At 39.2% G+C, this 17,403-nt stretch overlaps 1 protein-coding gene across 2 annotated transcripts in view; it reads right to left on the bottom strand.

The window, feature by feature from the left end:
• The window catches only part of LOC106883556 (allantoicase), a 53,544-nt gene that overhangs the window by 15,621 nt on the left and 20,520 nt on the right, over positions 1-17,403 (bottom strand). The window lies entirely within an intron of this gene.

Here is a 17,403-nt window from a genome sequence, read left to right as displayed (position 1 = left end):
TAAGTTTCACAGCATTTTATCTGTGACATCCTGCTTATTTTTTTCTTTTTTTTTTTTTGCAACCATTATGTACTACACAATGCTATCTATTAATGTCTCCATTCATGGCTACTGGCAACTATTGCTATACAAGCCAATGAGACAATTGTGTAAGTAGATACGACTAAAAAAGATAAGATGGCCACAGTCAGAACACCTTTGATCACAGATCTCATCCAGGTATAAGCAACTTTTACTAAGAAGCAGGTCACACGAGACATAGCTCCTCATCAGGCAGGCTACACCACTAAATAAAAATTGAGGGTAACTTTTTCATAAGGCATGCCATTCAGTTTGCCCATCACTTGCTGAACCCATCAGTGTTGACCCAAGGTTTAAAAACAATACTGTTCCTACAACAGTCACCAACTATATAAACAGTTCACTAGCTACCACTATACAAATATTTTTTACTTGTTTCGGTCATTAGACTGTGGCCATGCTGGAGTGCTGCCTTGAAGTAACTTTTTCACTGAATGAATCAAACCCAATACCTTTTTTTTTGTTTTTCAAACCTGGTACTTATTCTATTGATATCTCTTGCTGAACTGCTACATTGCGGGGACGTAAACACACCAACATTGGTTGTCAAGTGGTGGTGAGAGACAAACACAGACACAAAGACACACACGAGGGGCTTCTTTCAGTTTCTGTCAACCAAATCCTCTTACAAGGCTTTGGACAGCTCAAGGCTTATAGTAGAAGACACTAGCCCAAGGAGGAACAGAGTGGGACAGAACCCACCCAGAAATAAATATATATATATAAGCAGTGGCTGCATGACTACGTGAAGTATATTTGCCATTTAAATGTGGCTAACCACTAAAGGTGGATGCTACTGTAGCTTGTAGCCCCAGGAAGACATCTCCTCCAGCTGGCTATTGACACACTTTCTGTGCCCTATCAGTATTTGCAAAGGGAAGCCATCCTTCTCATCGTCGACCTGACCTGATACACACGGACCTGGGTTTCTGAGTATTTACCCGTCGTCAGCGCACGACAATCACCGGTCTTCGATAGTCACTCAACATGCTAAAAATAGCAGCCAAATTTCACACAACTCACACAACGCTGACTTAAAACCAATGACACGTTGGATAATGTAGTTTCAGATCAAATAGACAGGAAAAAAATATGATGGTAACAGTTTGAATGCCTTTGATCTCTAGATCTGCATGCTCAGGGTTAACATGAGCTAAAAAAACAACAGCCACAGAACAACACACTGCACAACAAAAGCACACGAATAAGGCAACCTCTATGTGGTTGTTTGAGCAACTAGAAATAACAGCCAAATTTCCCAGGAATCACACTCAACTGTCTTTAGAAAATGAGGAATGAAGAAGACAATGAATAATGTTGTCCTAGATACATTATTCATGAAAATAAAAAGGATGATCATGCTTGGTACACCACTGATTAAAGGTTTGCCTGATCAGGACTAACCCTGGGTTAAACAACAAGAAAGCATACACTACAAGACCTAACATCCTCTGTCCAATCTGAAAGGGGCTCTTTGAGTAAGCCTGAACTGTTAAAAAGAACAGGCAAATCTCTCTCTAAACATATATTATTTTGAAGAAGGAAAGAGCACATTAAATAATGAAGAACTATACAGTTCTAAAAATGACAGGATGGTCATGGGTGGAATACCTGTGATCTTCTCAATCAGGACTGAACAGCTAAACAACTACTACTACAACTACAACTACTGTTGTTGCAGCTGCTACTACTACTACTGGGCAATGAAGCAATTTCTACTTGGTTTCATGAACCTGCTAGAAATGGCAGCCAAACCTCATTACTGTCTTAAGATAAAAGAAGGACACATTGGGCCATATATGTTCTAGATTTTTAAAAAAATGATGCGATGGTCATTCTTGATCAGAGTTAGTCTGGGGTATTAACTTACTACTACTAATACTACGCATCTACTACTACTACTGCTACACATCTACTACTACACATCAACTTACTACTACTACTACTACTACTACACATCAACTTACTACTACTACTACTACTACTACTGTAGCAGCAGCTGCTGCTGCTGCTGCTACTACTGCTGCTTCCTATCTAATATTTTCCACTGTTTATGTATGTTCTGTGTGTTTATCTATGTATGTAGGTCACTGTCTGTGAGAATGCTGTGCTGACTGTATACGTATGTGTAACTGCATTCGATGTGTGTGTGTGTGTGTGTGTGTGTGTGTGTGTTTGTGCGATGATGTTGCAGGAACTGTATATGAATGGCTGCACTGTGTGTGTGTGTGTGTGTGTGTGTGTGTGTGTGTGTGTGTGTGTGCGTGCGCGTGGGCGCATGTGTGTGTGCGAGAGAGAGAGATTATATGCGTGTCTTTGATGCGTGTGTGTGAGAGATTATATACTTGTCTTGTGTGTCTGATTATATGCTGGCCTTAGGTGTGTGTATACATGTGATTATATGCTGGTCTTGGATGTAAATGAGTCTGGCGTGAGAGTGTGTGTGTGTGTGTGTGTATGTCCCAGAATGATGTTTAGTTCGAATGTGTGATTAATATACATATCTTGTGTGTATATCTATGTGTGTGACTAGGTTGTGACTATGTGCCCAAGAATGTCGTAGTGTGTGTGAGAGAGAAAGAGACCATGCTGTGACTGTATGTGTCCAAGAATGCTGCTGCTGTCGTGTGTGTGTGTGTGTGTGTGTGTGTGTATGTGTGTGTTTGTGCATACAGTTATCCATGAGAATCAAGGTGTTACAGCATAAGTATGGCATCATTAGGTATTTATGTGGGTTACTGTATGCATCACTGCAACTGTGTTATGACTGTATCTGTATACACACGTGTGTGTGTGTGTGTGTGTGTGTGTTTATGTATGGCTACATTGGATATGTGTTGATGTATAACTGTGTCTCTGAAGATGTTGTGATTGTGTCTGTATGTATGTATGCATGGTAACAGTGAGCATATGCGTCTATGACAACACTGAAGCTGTGTGGTTCAGTCCCACTGTGTGGCACCTTGGGCAAGTGTCTTCTATTATAATAGCCTTGGGCTGACCAAAGCCTTGTGAATGATTTGGTAGGCAGAAACTGACAGAAGCCCATCATACGTACATATATATATATATGCACACACACACACACATACATATATATCTATGTGTGTGTGTTTTTGTGACTGTGTTTGCCCCCTATCACTGCTTGACAACCGGTGTTGGTGTGTTTATATCCCTGTAAGTTAGCAGTTCAGTAAAAGAGAGCAATAGGATAAGTACTAGGCTTAAGAAATAAGTCCTGGGGTCAATTTGTTTGACTACAATCCTTCGAGGCAGTGCCCCAGCATGGCCACAGTCAAATGACTGAAACAAGTAGAAGATTAAAAGATGTAAACATGTGTATGTCTATGACTATGTTTGTTATAACCCAATATATGTGTGAGAGAGAGAGAGAGAGAGGAGAGAGAGAGGAGAGAGAGAGAGAGAGAGAGAGAGAGAGAGAGATCCTCACCCTCATCATTTCACATCCAATTTTCCATGCTTGTAAGGGCCAGACAGAATTGGTTAAGGCAGAATTTCTATGTTTGGATGTCCTTACTGTTGCCAACCCTCACCAGTTTCCAAGCAACGTAATATTTCCCCCCCCCCCCACCCCACCACCACAGCCAGACCTGTTTCCATGGGAAACTGGAAATGAACGACCTTGCTTATATGATAGTGATGCTCATTTACTACCATCACATAATGTCTAAGCAAGTCTATACACACACACACGCGATAGGCTTCTTTCAGTTTCCATCTACCAAATTCACTACCAGGGCTTTGGCTGGCCTGGGGCTATAATTGTAGATACTTGCCCAAAGTGCTGTGCAGTGGAACTGAACCCAAAACCACATGGTTGGGAAACAAGCTTCTTAATAACACAGCCACACCTGTGCCTACAATACATAGAGACAGACAGACAGACAGATAAATAGGCAGACAGGCAGACAGACAGCATTGGTTGTGTATATGTGATTATAATATATGTGTAATGACTGATGTATATATGTATTCCATTCCTTTACTTGTATCAGCCACTGTACTATGGCCATGCTACAGCAATCAAACTGATCCCAGTATTCCTATCCTTCTCTTTTTGCCAAAGAGCCAAGTTATGGGAATGTAAACAAACCAGCACTGGGAGATAAACACAAAGGCAGGAGCACACACACACACAAAATAGGACAAGACACACACACATACATGTGAAGGGCTTTCACACAGTTTCCCTTCTACCAAATTCATTCATGAGAAATTGTTAGGCCCAGGAACTGAGTAGAAGAAACATGCTCAAGGTACCGCATAGTGGGACTGAACCTGAAACCACATGAATGCGGAACAAACATCCTCGTCACACAGCTAGCAGTAGAAGACATATTACGAACAGCTCCTGAAAAGTTCCTGGCTTTAAGGGTATTGCAGAAGGCCTGGTTTTCCGAATTCTTTTACAGGGCTTAGGAAAACTGAAGGACCACCGCGATAAGTGTGTGAATGTGAGAGGGGGATATGATGAATAAAATCATTATTAACTGATCCTCCTGTATTTTCTTTTACCCAAAGCCAAGAACTTTTCAGCACCCCCTCCCTTGTATATATGTATGTATGTATGTATAACAGCCTGTGACAATATTGTGATTGTAAATGGCAGTATTGGGTGTGTGATTAAACTTGTCACTGAAACAATGATACAACAGCAGATTGTGTCTCTACCCACCCTCTCTCTTTCTCATATATATATATATATATATATATATATATATATATATACATACACACACACATACATATGTATATACCCCACAATGTAATACTATAAATTAAAATACAAGCCATTGTTTTGTCCACATTGCTTGTTTTCATGCTTTCGTTTCATTTTGTATTGTATTGGCTTTCAAGCAATTTCAAGTTTAGCCTTATGAATGAAAATACATATATACATACATACATATATATATGTAGTTTTTATATAAACACACACTCAAACACATATGTGTAAATATATACACAGGCATATGTACATATGCCATACATATCCAAACATATATATATATATATATATATATATATATATATATATACTGCCACATGGAGTGTAGATGTATGAGATTATATATATATATATATACGTATATATATATATATATATATATATATATATGGTGGACTCAGTATGACCAAATGGTTAAGAGGTTCTCGTTAAGTAATCATGAGATCCCAGGGTCAATCCTATATGCAGCATCTCAGCCAAGTATACACACACACATGTATACACATACACACACATGCATATATATATATATATATATATATATATATATATATATATACATATATGTATATACCCCAAAATGTAGAACTATAAAATAAAATACAAGCCATTGTTTTGTCTTCATTGCTTGTTTTCATGCTTTCGTTTCATTTTGTATTGTATTGGTTTTCAAAGTCAAGTTTTAACCTTATGAATGAAAATACATACATACATGTTTATGTACATATGCATATATATATGTGCATGTGTATTGTTTTTATATACATACACACACACACACAAACATGCCTTATATATACTGCCACATGGGGTGTATATGAGATTATATATATATATATATATATATATATATATATATATGAACACAGTATGGCCAAATCGTTAAGAAGTTCTCATTTAGCAATCATGAGATCCCAGGGTCAATTCCATAGTGCAGCATCCCAGCCAAGTATCTTTTACCACAGTCTCATTTCAACCTAAGCCATGTGATTGAACAACTGGATAGATGGAAACTGTGAAGAAGCCTATTTATGGATCGTACGTGTAATTCAAAGACCCAACCTTGTCATAAACTATGTCATACCAATTATGCCCTACAAAATATGACAAAGGTTGGTTCATATGTCTGTGGAATACTCAACCACCTCAATAAACTAGATAATTCAGTTGACTGAATACTTATCTAAATCAGTAATTCTCAAAAGGCCCTTGGTAGGGGAGGGGGGGGGTCCATATAAGATTTTGTTAAAATTTATATGCAATAAATTGGTTCTATTTCTTGTGGTGTGGTTAGCATTAGGAAGGGCATCCAGTCATAAGAAAAGTATGGCAAAACAGACAGAAAAGCCTGATGCAGTCTTCTGGCTTGCCAGCTCCTGTTAAACCAGCCAACCCATGCCAGCATGGAAAATGAACGTTAATTGATCATCATCATCATCATCATCATCATCGTTTAACGTCCGCTTTCCATGCTAGCATGGGTTGGACGATTTGACTGAGGACTGGTGAAACCGGATGGCAACACCAGGCTCCAGTCTAATTTGGCAGAGTTTCTACAGCTGGATGCCCTTCCTAACGCCAACCACTCAGAGAGTGTAGTGGGTGCTTTTACGTGTCACCCGCACGAAAACGGCCACGCTCAAAATGGTGTCTTTTATGTGCCACCCGCACAAGCCAGTCCAGGGGCACTGGCAACGATCTCGCTCGAAAATCCTACGGGAGCCAGTCAGGCGGTACTGGCAACGGCCACGCTCAAAATGGTGCATCTCATGTGCCACCCACACAAGAACCAGTCCAGGGGCACTGGCAACGATCTTACTTGGCTTGTCGGGTCTTCTCACGCACAGCACATTTCCAAAGGTCTCGGTCAGTAGTCATCGCCTCGGTGAGGCCCAATGTACGAAGGTCTTGCCTCAATGATGATATTAGCACTTATTTCATATAATTTCTAATAATATTTATTCTTTTATTTCTTTCAGTCATCTGACTCCAGCCATGCTGGAGCACCGCCCTTAGGCAAATAAATCAACCCTAGGACTAATTCTTTATAAGCGTAGTACTTATTCTATCAGTCTATTTTGCTGAACTGCTAAGTTATGGGGACATGAACACACCAGCATTGGTTGTCAAGTGATGGTGGGGGACAAACACAGACGCACAAAACATATACATCACTTCCCGAGCGTTAAACTAATACATCTGTTTGTTGTCTACATCACTTGTATTTGTCTTTTGTTTATTTTTTTGTGAATTCTCCCTATATACATATATATATATATATATATATATATGATGGGCTTCTTTCAGTTTCCATCTACCAAATCCACTCACAAGGCTTTGGTCGGCCTGAGGCTATAGTAGAAGACACTTGCCCAAGGTGCCACGCAGTGGGACTGAACCTGAAACCATGTGGTTGGTAAGCAAGCTACTTACCACACAGCCACTCCTGTAAATGTATGTGCATTTTGGATGTATGCATGTATAGTAGTATATGTGTGTCGTCATTTGGCTAGATTCAATGCATGTGTATGTATTGTATGTGTGTGTATGTGTCATCATATGGCTAGACTTTGAGTGTGTGTGTGTGTGTGTTGCTGTGTACAGTATGTCTGTCAGAATGTGTATATATTTGTGCGTAAATGTTTCTGTCTGCTAGTATGTGGGTGTGAGTATTTGTATGTGCCTGTGAGTTTGTAAGAATATATGTGTATCTATGAACATGTCACCATGACTGTGTGGGTGTGACTGTATGTATATATATATATATATATATATATATATATATATATATATATATATATATATAATGTCTCTCAGCAATGAATGAAAGTGTGTGTGTGTGTGTGTGTGTGTGTGTTTGGAAATGATTGTCTATATATATGTGTGTGCGTTGTTCTGTAACTCTGTGAATATGTTTGCATGTGTCTATGTATGTATGTGTGTGTGTGTGTGTGCACATGTATGTATTCTGCGCATTTGTGTATTTTCTGTGTGTGTATATCTATGTATGAGTGTGTGTCCAGCTATCTGTATGATGCGTGCATGTGTGTATCTCTGACTGTGTTTATGAATGTCCATCTATGTGGGTGTGTGTATACATATGTGCTTCTCTATGTATATGAGTGTTTATGTATGTCTGCCTATGGGTTTATGTGTTCGTGTCTATGTGTATGAGTGTCTGTGTGTATCCGTCATCATGTATGTATATGCCTGTCTGTTTGTACCTGCTTTCTGTATCTGCGTGTTAGTGTGTTTGCATGTACTTGTCTTCCTATATATGTGTATATGTGTGTGTGTGTTTGCCAATCAATGTGTGACAGTCTGTAAGTGTATGTAATCTGTGTGCATATGTCTGTCTTTCTACATATATATGTATGTGTACCAGTCTGTGCGTGTGTGTGTGTGTGTGTGTGTGTGTGTGTGCCAGTGCACACCTATATGCGTGCATCAATCGATGTGTAGGTGACTCTGTGTGTGTGTGTGTGTGTGTGTGTGTGTATGTAATCTGTGAGTGTAAGGAGGTGGTGTGATGTGAAAAACTAACATGCCAGCTGTTTCAATACTGTAAACATATGAAGGTCATGCAGATGTTTGTTTCAACTTGTGGTATTGATAGTGGCACTGATGATGATGATGTTGATAGTGATCTTGGTAGTGGTGGTGTGAGTGGAGATGTAGTAGTGGTAGTCGTGGTGTTGTTTGTACATAGTGATGTCGGTGGTGGAGATGTGGCAGTATTGGTTATGGTCTCGGAGGGTGGTGGTAATGATGGGGGTAGCAATGGTGTTGGTGATGATTGTGATGATGGTGATAATGATGGTGGTGTTGGTGGTGCTTAGCCGCAGCTCAATCCTATACAAGCAAGCCTATAATCAAAGGCATTCCAACCATGACCACCCTGTCTTTTGCAATATCTTTTACCTCTTACTTGTTTCAGTCATTAGACTGTGGCCATGCTGGGGCACCGCCTTGAAGAATTTTAGTCAAACGAACCAACCCCAGGACTCTTTTGCTGAAGCACTAAGTTACAGGGTTGTAAACACATCAACACTGGTTGTCAAGCAGTGGTGGGGGACAAACATGAATATACACACATACACACACATCATGGGCTTCTTTCAGTTTCCATCTACCAAATCCATACACAAGGCTTTGGTCAGCCCAAGGCTATAGGTAGAAGACACTTGTTCAAGATGCCTCACTGTGGGACAGAACCCAGAACCATGCAGTTGGGAAGCTTCTAACCACACGGCCATGCCCGTGCCTACATAGGACTACATTATCTAATGGGTTTTATTTTCCCTCATTTAAGACAGTAGGGTGGTGGTGGTGGTGGTGGTGGTGGTGGTGACGATAACATTTTTATTGTTGTTTAGCCTTAGATCAGATTAAATTAAGGAGACCTATAAAGGCCAAAGGCATTCCAGCTGTGACCATCCTGTCTTATTTTCAGAAGCAGGATATCTAAGACAGTGTGTGTGATCCCTTTTCCAAAAGCTAGGGTGTGATTTGAGAGATTTAGCTTCTATTTCTAGCAGGTCAGTCGACCACATAAAGACTCTTTCAATGGCTCAGTGATGGTGTTGACAGCAATGGTGGTGGTGGTGGTGGTGTGGATGCTGATCGGTAGTGATGGGAGGTGGTAATGTTTTGATGGTGGGCAGGCCTGCGATCAAAGGCATTCCAGTCATGACCAGCCCCATTATGCTATCTACCCCCAAAAATAATATAGGACAATATTATTTATTATTCACTATGTCTTTCCATTATTTTTTTTGCAGACAGTGGAGTCTGACTTGATGCGTAGTTAGCTGCTATTTCAAGTATGTTGAGAGGCTACATGGAGACATCCCTTGATGTTGATGGTGGTCGAGTTGAATGGGATGATGGTGTTTGAGAGCAGGAATGTGGCATATTGATGATGACAATGGCGTTGGGAGTGTGGTTTATGTGACAATGGCAGTGGTATTGATAAATGTACTTAAATTCAACTTGCAAAATTATCGGTTCAAATCCTGCTATAGTCAATGAAATAAATACCAGCAAAACAAGAATGGAAAAGATCAGATAAACTCGACTTGGACAGTAAAAAAGAGAAAAAGGAAATTAAGGTTAAGAAATTATGATGATAATGATGATGATGATGATGATGATGAAAGTGGCACGCGGGCCGAGTCGTTAAGGACAAAATGCTTTGTGGCATTTCATCTGTCTTTACATTTAGTTCAAATTCTGCTGAGGTCGATTTTTGCCTTTCATTCTTTTGGAGTCAGTAAAATAAGTACCAGATGAGTACTGGGGGCCTATATAATTGACCCCCCCCGAAATTGCTGGCCTTGTGCCCAAGTTTGAAACATCATTTTTATGAAGATTATTAGCAGCAGCAGAATTAGTATTACATATGTATATGTATATATATATGTGTGTGTGTTTGTAGGAGTGGCTGTGTGGTAAGTAGCTTGCTTACCAACCACATGGTTCCAGGTTCAGCCACATGCATGGCACCTTGGGCAAGTATCTTCTACTATAGACTCGGGCCGACCAAAGCCTTGTGAGTGGATTTGGTAGACAGAAACTGAAAGAAGCCTGTCGTATATATGTATATGTGTATATATATATATATGTGTGTGTGTGTGTGTGTGTGTGTGTGTGTGTGTGTGTGTGTGTGTGTGTGTGTGTGTTTGTGTGTCTGTGTTTGTCCCCCCCACCATCGCTTGACAATCGATGCTGGTGTGTTTACGTCCCCCATAACTTAGCGATTCGGCAAAAGCGACTGATAGAATAAGTACTAGGCTTACAAAGAATAAGTCCTGGGGTCGATTTGCTCGACTAAAGGCAGTGATCCAGCATGGCCACAGTCAAACGACGAAACAAGTAAAAGAGTAAAAGAGAGTGTGTGTGTGTGCATCCAAGCAGTTCAACCCATGCCAGCATGGAAAAGGGGATGTTAAATGATGATAGTGATACATGTTTTTAAAATTATAAAATAGAAAATTATTTTTAAAGTGTGAATATTAAATAGAAAAAGGATTCGCTACAATTAAGAGTTAAATGCTAATAATAATAACTTCACTAAAAAATTTTATATATATATACACACACACACAAATACACAATATGCATATATGTATGTACGTATGTGTATATATGTGTGTATGTATGTATATATGTATGTATATATGTCCATGCATGTATGTATGTATGTATATATATGTACATACACATGCACACAAATACATATGCATATACATTATATACATATACACACATACATAATATGCATATACATTAAATATATATATATATATATATATATATATATATATATATACATATACACAAATACATAATTTGTATATACCTATACATTATATAGATACACACACACACACACAAATATATGTAAATTTACTCTCATTAAAAGTGATGGAGCACTTCTCCACAACATTGCTTGAAGGACAGCAACTAAACACAACAAACTCTGAGTAGTGATGGAGTGAAACAAATACAAACGCACCTATCAGTATTTATTTAGCTTTATCTCTTTACATTCTGAATCCTGCTTATCAACTTTGCTATTCATCTCGCCAAGGTCGACAAACAAAGTACTAGTCAGTTTAATTGATTACATCTCATTCCTACGAAGCTGTGGCATTTTGCCTGTCTGCATAGAAATCATTATTGTAGTTTAGGGTGGTGAATATTTTGTGTGTCAGACAAAATGCTTACTAGCTTTTCTTCTGACATTAAATTATGTTCTCAGTTCAAATTCTGCTGAGGTTAATTTTGCCTTTCATCTTTCCAGGGTTGAAGGAAGTAGTACCAGTCGAGCACTGGAGTCAATATAATCAACTTACACACTCCTTGAAAATTTCAGGTCTCCAATCTGATCTGGCAGAGTTTCTACAGCTGGATGCCCTTCCTAATGCCAACCACTCTGAGAGTGTAGTGGGTGCTTTTTATGTGCCTCCGGCACGAGGGCCAGTCCAGCAGTACTAGTAACGGCCATGCTAAAATGGTGTTTTTTTACGTGCCACCTGCACAGGAGTCAGTCCAATGTTTTGTTCACATGCCACCGGCACAAATGCCAGTAAGGCGAAACTGGAGACAATCACACTCAAATGGTGCTTTTTACGTGCCACCGGCATGAGAGCGAGACCGCTGCTCTGGCAGTGATCCCGCTCGGATGGTGCTGTAAGCGCTCCACTGGCACGGGTGCCAGTCATCGAATTTGGTTCAGTTTTTATTATTATTATTAGCAGTAATAATAATTGTATAGCACCAGGTCAACCTTGACTGAGCATCCCACCAGGATGCTAAAGCTTTGATGCCATTAATATCAAAGCCTTATTTGTCCATCTAGCATTTCACTGTCCAATGCAGCCTTCATTAATCAAGGTACCAGGGTGTGATTTTGGGGCAATTTGGTTATTATTTCTAGCAAGCTGAGCAATCACTCAAAGGCTTTGAGTAAACATAGTAATAGAGTGTAGTAGTAGTAGCAGCAGCAGCAGTAGTAGTTATAGAAAAAGCAACAGTAGTAGTCATCGTTATTGTTTAGCCCCAGTTCAATTCTGATCAAGTGGTCCATTATATGATGGAGCATTCCAGCCATGACCATGCCATTTATATTCAGAGCGCATAATGGATTACATTACTTAATGAATCCTTATTTTTGTAAAGGCAGTACAGCGCAATTTGAGGGAGATTTGGCTGCTATTTCTAACAGGCCAAGAGACCAGGTAGAGACGCCGTCACTGACTCGAAATAGTAGTAGTAGTAGTAGTGGTGGTGGTGGTGGTGGTGGTAGTAGTAGTAGTAGTAGTAGTAGTAGTAGTAGTAATGGTAGTGGAGATGGTAACAGCTAGAGTAGCAGTAAGGTTATCCCCCCCCCCCGCCGATTGCCATCAACCCTACCATCATCATCACCACCATCATCATCATCATGACAACTGCTAATACTTCCTCCTCCTCTTCCCACCACCACCATAAGAAGGATCAGGCTATGGCCAGCCTGACTCATGCATGTAACTTCAAGGTGGAGTGGGGTGGGGGGAAGGAGAAAGGGAAGCTGCACCTGCTGCATGCATACTGACTTGCATCATTAAACATGCTGTTGTGATTCGTGGTGGTGGTGGTGGTGGTGGTGGTGGTGGTGGAAGCAATGATAATGTTGGCGGCAGTGATCATAACAATGCTAGTGGGAGTGGTGGCGATGAGTTGGTGGGGGGGGGCATGGTGGTGGTGGTGATATAAATTATGATGATGATGATGACGGTGGTAGTGATGATTATGTTGACGATGGTGATGACGCTATTGATAACTGTGATGCTGGAATTATAAATTATGATGAAGACTGGTGGTGGTGACGGTGGTAATGATGGTGATGATGATGATGATAGCAGTGATGATGCTGGCAGTGGTGGTGAAAACAATGGTGATGACATAAAATCTAACCACACCATTACAATCCCCCTCCACACATCCACCACCACCACCACTCAACAACCATCTCCCCCCCCCCCCCGGCACATCCTGTTACTCTACACTTTGTTGCAGAAATACTAAAACAAAAGTAAACCAAATTAGCAATGAAACTACTACTATTACTACTACTACTACTTCAATGGTTACAATTAGTAACAGACTTGTTACAACTACCACCATCACTTATCACTAAGTCACAGCTACCACAAGTCAAAACTGCAAGTTACAACTCCCACTACTACTCAGAGGCACAAACTCTTACTGCTACCCCTAGTCACAACTCCTACTACCACTATTTCAAACATGTATTACATCACTTACTCCTACAACTACTACTACTAATAATAATAATAATAATAATATTGGTTTTAAATTTTGGCACAAGGCCAGCAAGTCCAGAGGAGAGGGTAATTCAATTACATCGACCCCAGTGTTTCACTGGTACTTAATTTATCAATCTCGAAAGGATGAAAGGCAACATCGACCTCGGCGGAATTTGAACTCAGAACATAAGGACGGGTGAAACGCTGCCAGGCATTTTGCCCAACATGCAAATGATTCTGCCAGCTCACCCGCCTTGATGATAATAATAATAATAATAATGATGATGATAATAATGATGATTATAATAATAATAATGATAACAACACCATCACTACTACTGCTGCTATAACAACCATAAGAGTATCAACACTACTGCAACAACAACAACTACTACTACTATTACTACTACTACTGCCATCTTTGATACTAAGTTACAACTACTATTTTAACTACCACCACTATTACTACTAGTAACGATATGGATAACATCAATAGTACTATTGCAATTATTACAGCCATAGTATCAATACTACTACCAATACTAATCTTACAACCACCACTGATACTACTACAAGTCACAGTTACTAATTCAGCTACTACTACTACTACTACTGCTACAACTAATACCACTAAGATCTCTGTTGCAATTACTAATACTACAAGCTCTAAGAACATTGAGTACTGACAATCAATCACTTCGCAATTAAGTCAGATGATTTGATGATGTCATCCAGATGTACTTGATGACTTAAGGCTTAAGGTCCTCCTGTTTATGGCAGGCTGGATAGAGGGGCAGCTACATATCTGGGAGCAGTCCAATGGTAGACAAGCACTTGGGACACAACAATCAAGTCGATGTTAATGTGCTAACTGCAGGGAACATTAAAAAGCTAGCTTGAAATAATTATACAATGAAGTCAAAGGAAAACATGACAATATTAGTCATTGATTAAGGCGGTGAACTGGCAGAACCATTAGCATGCAGGGCAAAATGCGCAGCAGCATTTAATGTCTTTACATTCGGAGTTCAAATTCTGCTGAGGTTGGTTTTACTGTTCTTCCTTGGGGGTTGATAAAATAAGTACCATTTGAACACTGGGGGGTCAATGTAATCAGTTTTCCCCCAAGCCTGAACTTGTTGGCCTTGTACAAAAATTTGAAACCAATATTAATCATTGAATTTAGATTTCTTTGAATATTTAGGTAAGCGTTTGGAGGAAAACTCCAAACATGTTATATATATATATATATATGTATATATATATATATATATATATATATACACACATATATATATACATATATACGATGGGCTTCTTTAAGTTTCCATCTACCAAATCCACTCAAGGCTTTGGTCGGCTCGAGGCTATAGTAGAAGACACTTGCCCAAGGTGCCAACGCAGTGGGACTGAACCTGGAACCATGTGGATGGTAAGCAAGCTACTAACCACACAGCCACTCCTGCTACATTGATCCCAGTACTTCACTGGTATTTATTTTATCGACCCCCAAAAGAACGAATGGCAAAGGTTGATCCCAGCAGCAATTGAGCACAGAACATGAAGTTGGAAGAAATGTCACTAAGTATTTTCCCCAGTATGCTAACAATTCTGCCAGCTCACTGCCTTAATAATAATAACAATTCTTGCAAATAAATAAAAATCATTTTTTATTTAAATTGGCAAAAGGAGTTGCCTCTAATGGAAAAGCGAATATTAAAAGAAAAAAGTAGTGATTTACTGCAGTTCGCATTTCTTTACAGTAGATACGCAAGTTTTTTAAAAAATGATAATTCTTCGGTTACTTTTCGAACTTTAAGCAAAATTCTCCAATATTTGCACATTTTACGATGTTTTTGCAAATAAGCTATAAAGATAAAATTAGTAAAAACTATTTCCCTGTGCTGTGTAAAAATGGTTTTCATCCATCCTGAAAAAGTGCAAAAAAAAAGCTCAAGATAATTTCGTGGACCGTAAATGTCAGAAGTCACTAAGCCGCACTGCACAAAACTTTGATTTTTTTTCTTTTTTGCCGCAATAGACCATCACGAGTTTCTCAGGATTATTTTTCCTTTGCAATTTAATTATTTATGATCGTTACTGAGTATTACTATCAGACACTCAACTTTGATAACTTTGTAATAATATTTTGCTCCATCCTGCAATACCAGCGTAAAGTAGGGGATTGCTCTAAAAGCAATAACAATAAGAACGGAATAAGCGGAGCAAGAGCACACACGAAGGCGGAAAGTGTTGCTGAGGAGGGCACAGATGCGTGACGGAAGATTTCTGGACACTGGAGGTGAGTTAGAATAAGAACAGTAATAAACGAGCGAAGAACGAATGTATAGTGCGTGGGTTTATTTAGCAATTAAAAAAAAACCATTCCGAAATACAATGATAATGATTTCTTAAATAAGTAACGAAGATTTCTAAGGTCATGACCACAAAGTTTAAAGGAGGAGGTAAAGTCGATCAAATCCATCCGAGTACCTGACGTTAACGGGACTTGAACTCTCAGAAATGTTAACAAACACATGGCTATGAAGAAGTTCTGAAATAAAGTTTTGAAGATTTAATGACGAATACGAATCACATAGGCTTCGATTCCTCATGCATTTATCAGTAGTGGCGGGAATATACTGTTTAGAGAAGAACACATGTAAACTTAAGCCTTTTTTCCTCCCTACCCAATAAACCTTAATACTTTCTTCGATTCCTCCCAAGTTCTCAAGGACAGTGAGTGGCAAACGGGGGTGATCCAGGTTCAATACTGTGCAGTATTTAAGTACTTCTCAAGTACTAATCCTGCTAAGTTATGGGGTTAGAAATCAAATACTTAAGTACCATGCAGGCACTAGTGTCGATTTAATCGATTAGTAACCCTTCTTCTCTACAAATCAATAGCGTGTTATGCATTTATGGCCGCGCGTTGAGATAACGCCACGTAGACTGCTAACTACTCCCTAGTTTCCGTCAAATTTCTCACTTCAACTTCCGAAATTTGTACGCACACGTCGATAGAAAGTTTTCGTATTTTTCTCTTTCTAAAATTTCTAATCAATAAATATTACAAAGACCTATAAATTTTCAACATTTAAACACTCCCCCAGTTTGCTGGTTAAGTTCCAAAAATATTTCGGAATTTGCAAACTACAAGTATATGACTTCTTTTAATTTGCTGAATCCAGCGATTGCATTCTGACTATACTGATTGATCTATTTGTCGACTTCGGAAAGATAAAAATCCCTTCTAATGAGATTTGAACTCAAAACCACAGAGAAGGTAACCAAAAACCACGAAATCCGACGATTTACCATTTATTATCATTATTATGTACAGAATTTAGTAAGCCGAAGAAGGAGCCTTTACATGGTCGATAAAAACGACTGAAATAGCAGCCAAATCTCTAATAAAACACCTATCAGTCTTTAAAAAGAAGAAATAGAGGATTTACTCCTTACGAGTGAAATTCTTTTTAATTATATAATCTGCTTGACCAGGGCCGAACTAGGATTAAATAACTACAGATGCTAGGACGATATTTAATAAAAATCAGTTGTCTGCTACATACTTAAGGTCTTGTGTCAAAGGGCAACAGGAATTTTAACCTTTCGGGCAGATTTCTCTGATGAAGAGACCTGACCAGTATACTAGAATCCAGCTCATCCAATGGTTTCATGAATTAATTTAAATTAGCAAACATCAAATGACTCGTTAGGCCTACCCCCAACCCCTCGCGAAAAACGCAAAAGCATACA

This window comes from Octopus bimaculoides, chromosome 14 (assembly GCF_046866305.1).
Source record: "Octopus bimaculoides isolate indiv1 chromosome 14, ASM4686630v1, whole genome shotgun sequence".
Lineage (NCBI taxonomy): Eukaryota > Metazoa > Mollusca > Cephalopoda > Octopoda > Octopodidae > Octopus > Octopus bimaculoides.
This window is presented reverse-complemented; position numbering and strand designations above follow the sequence as displayed.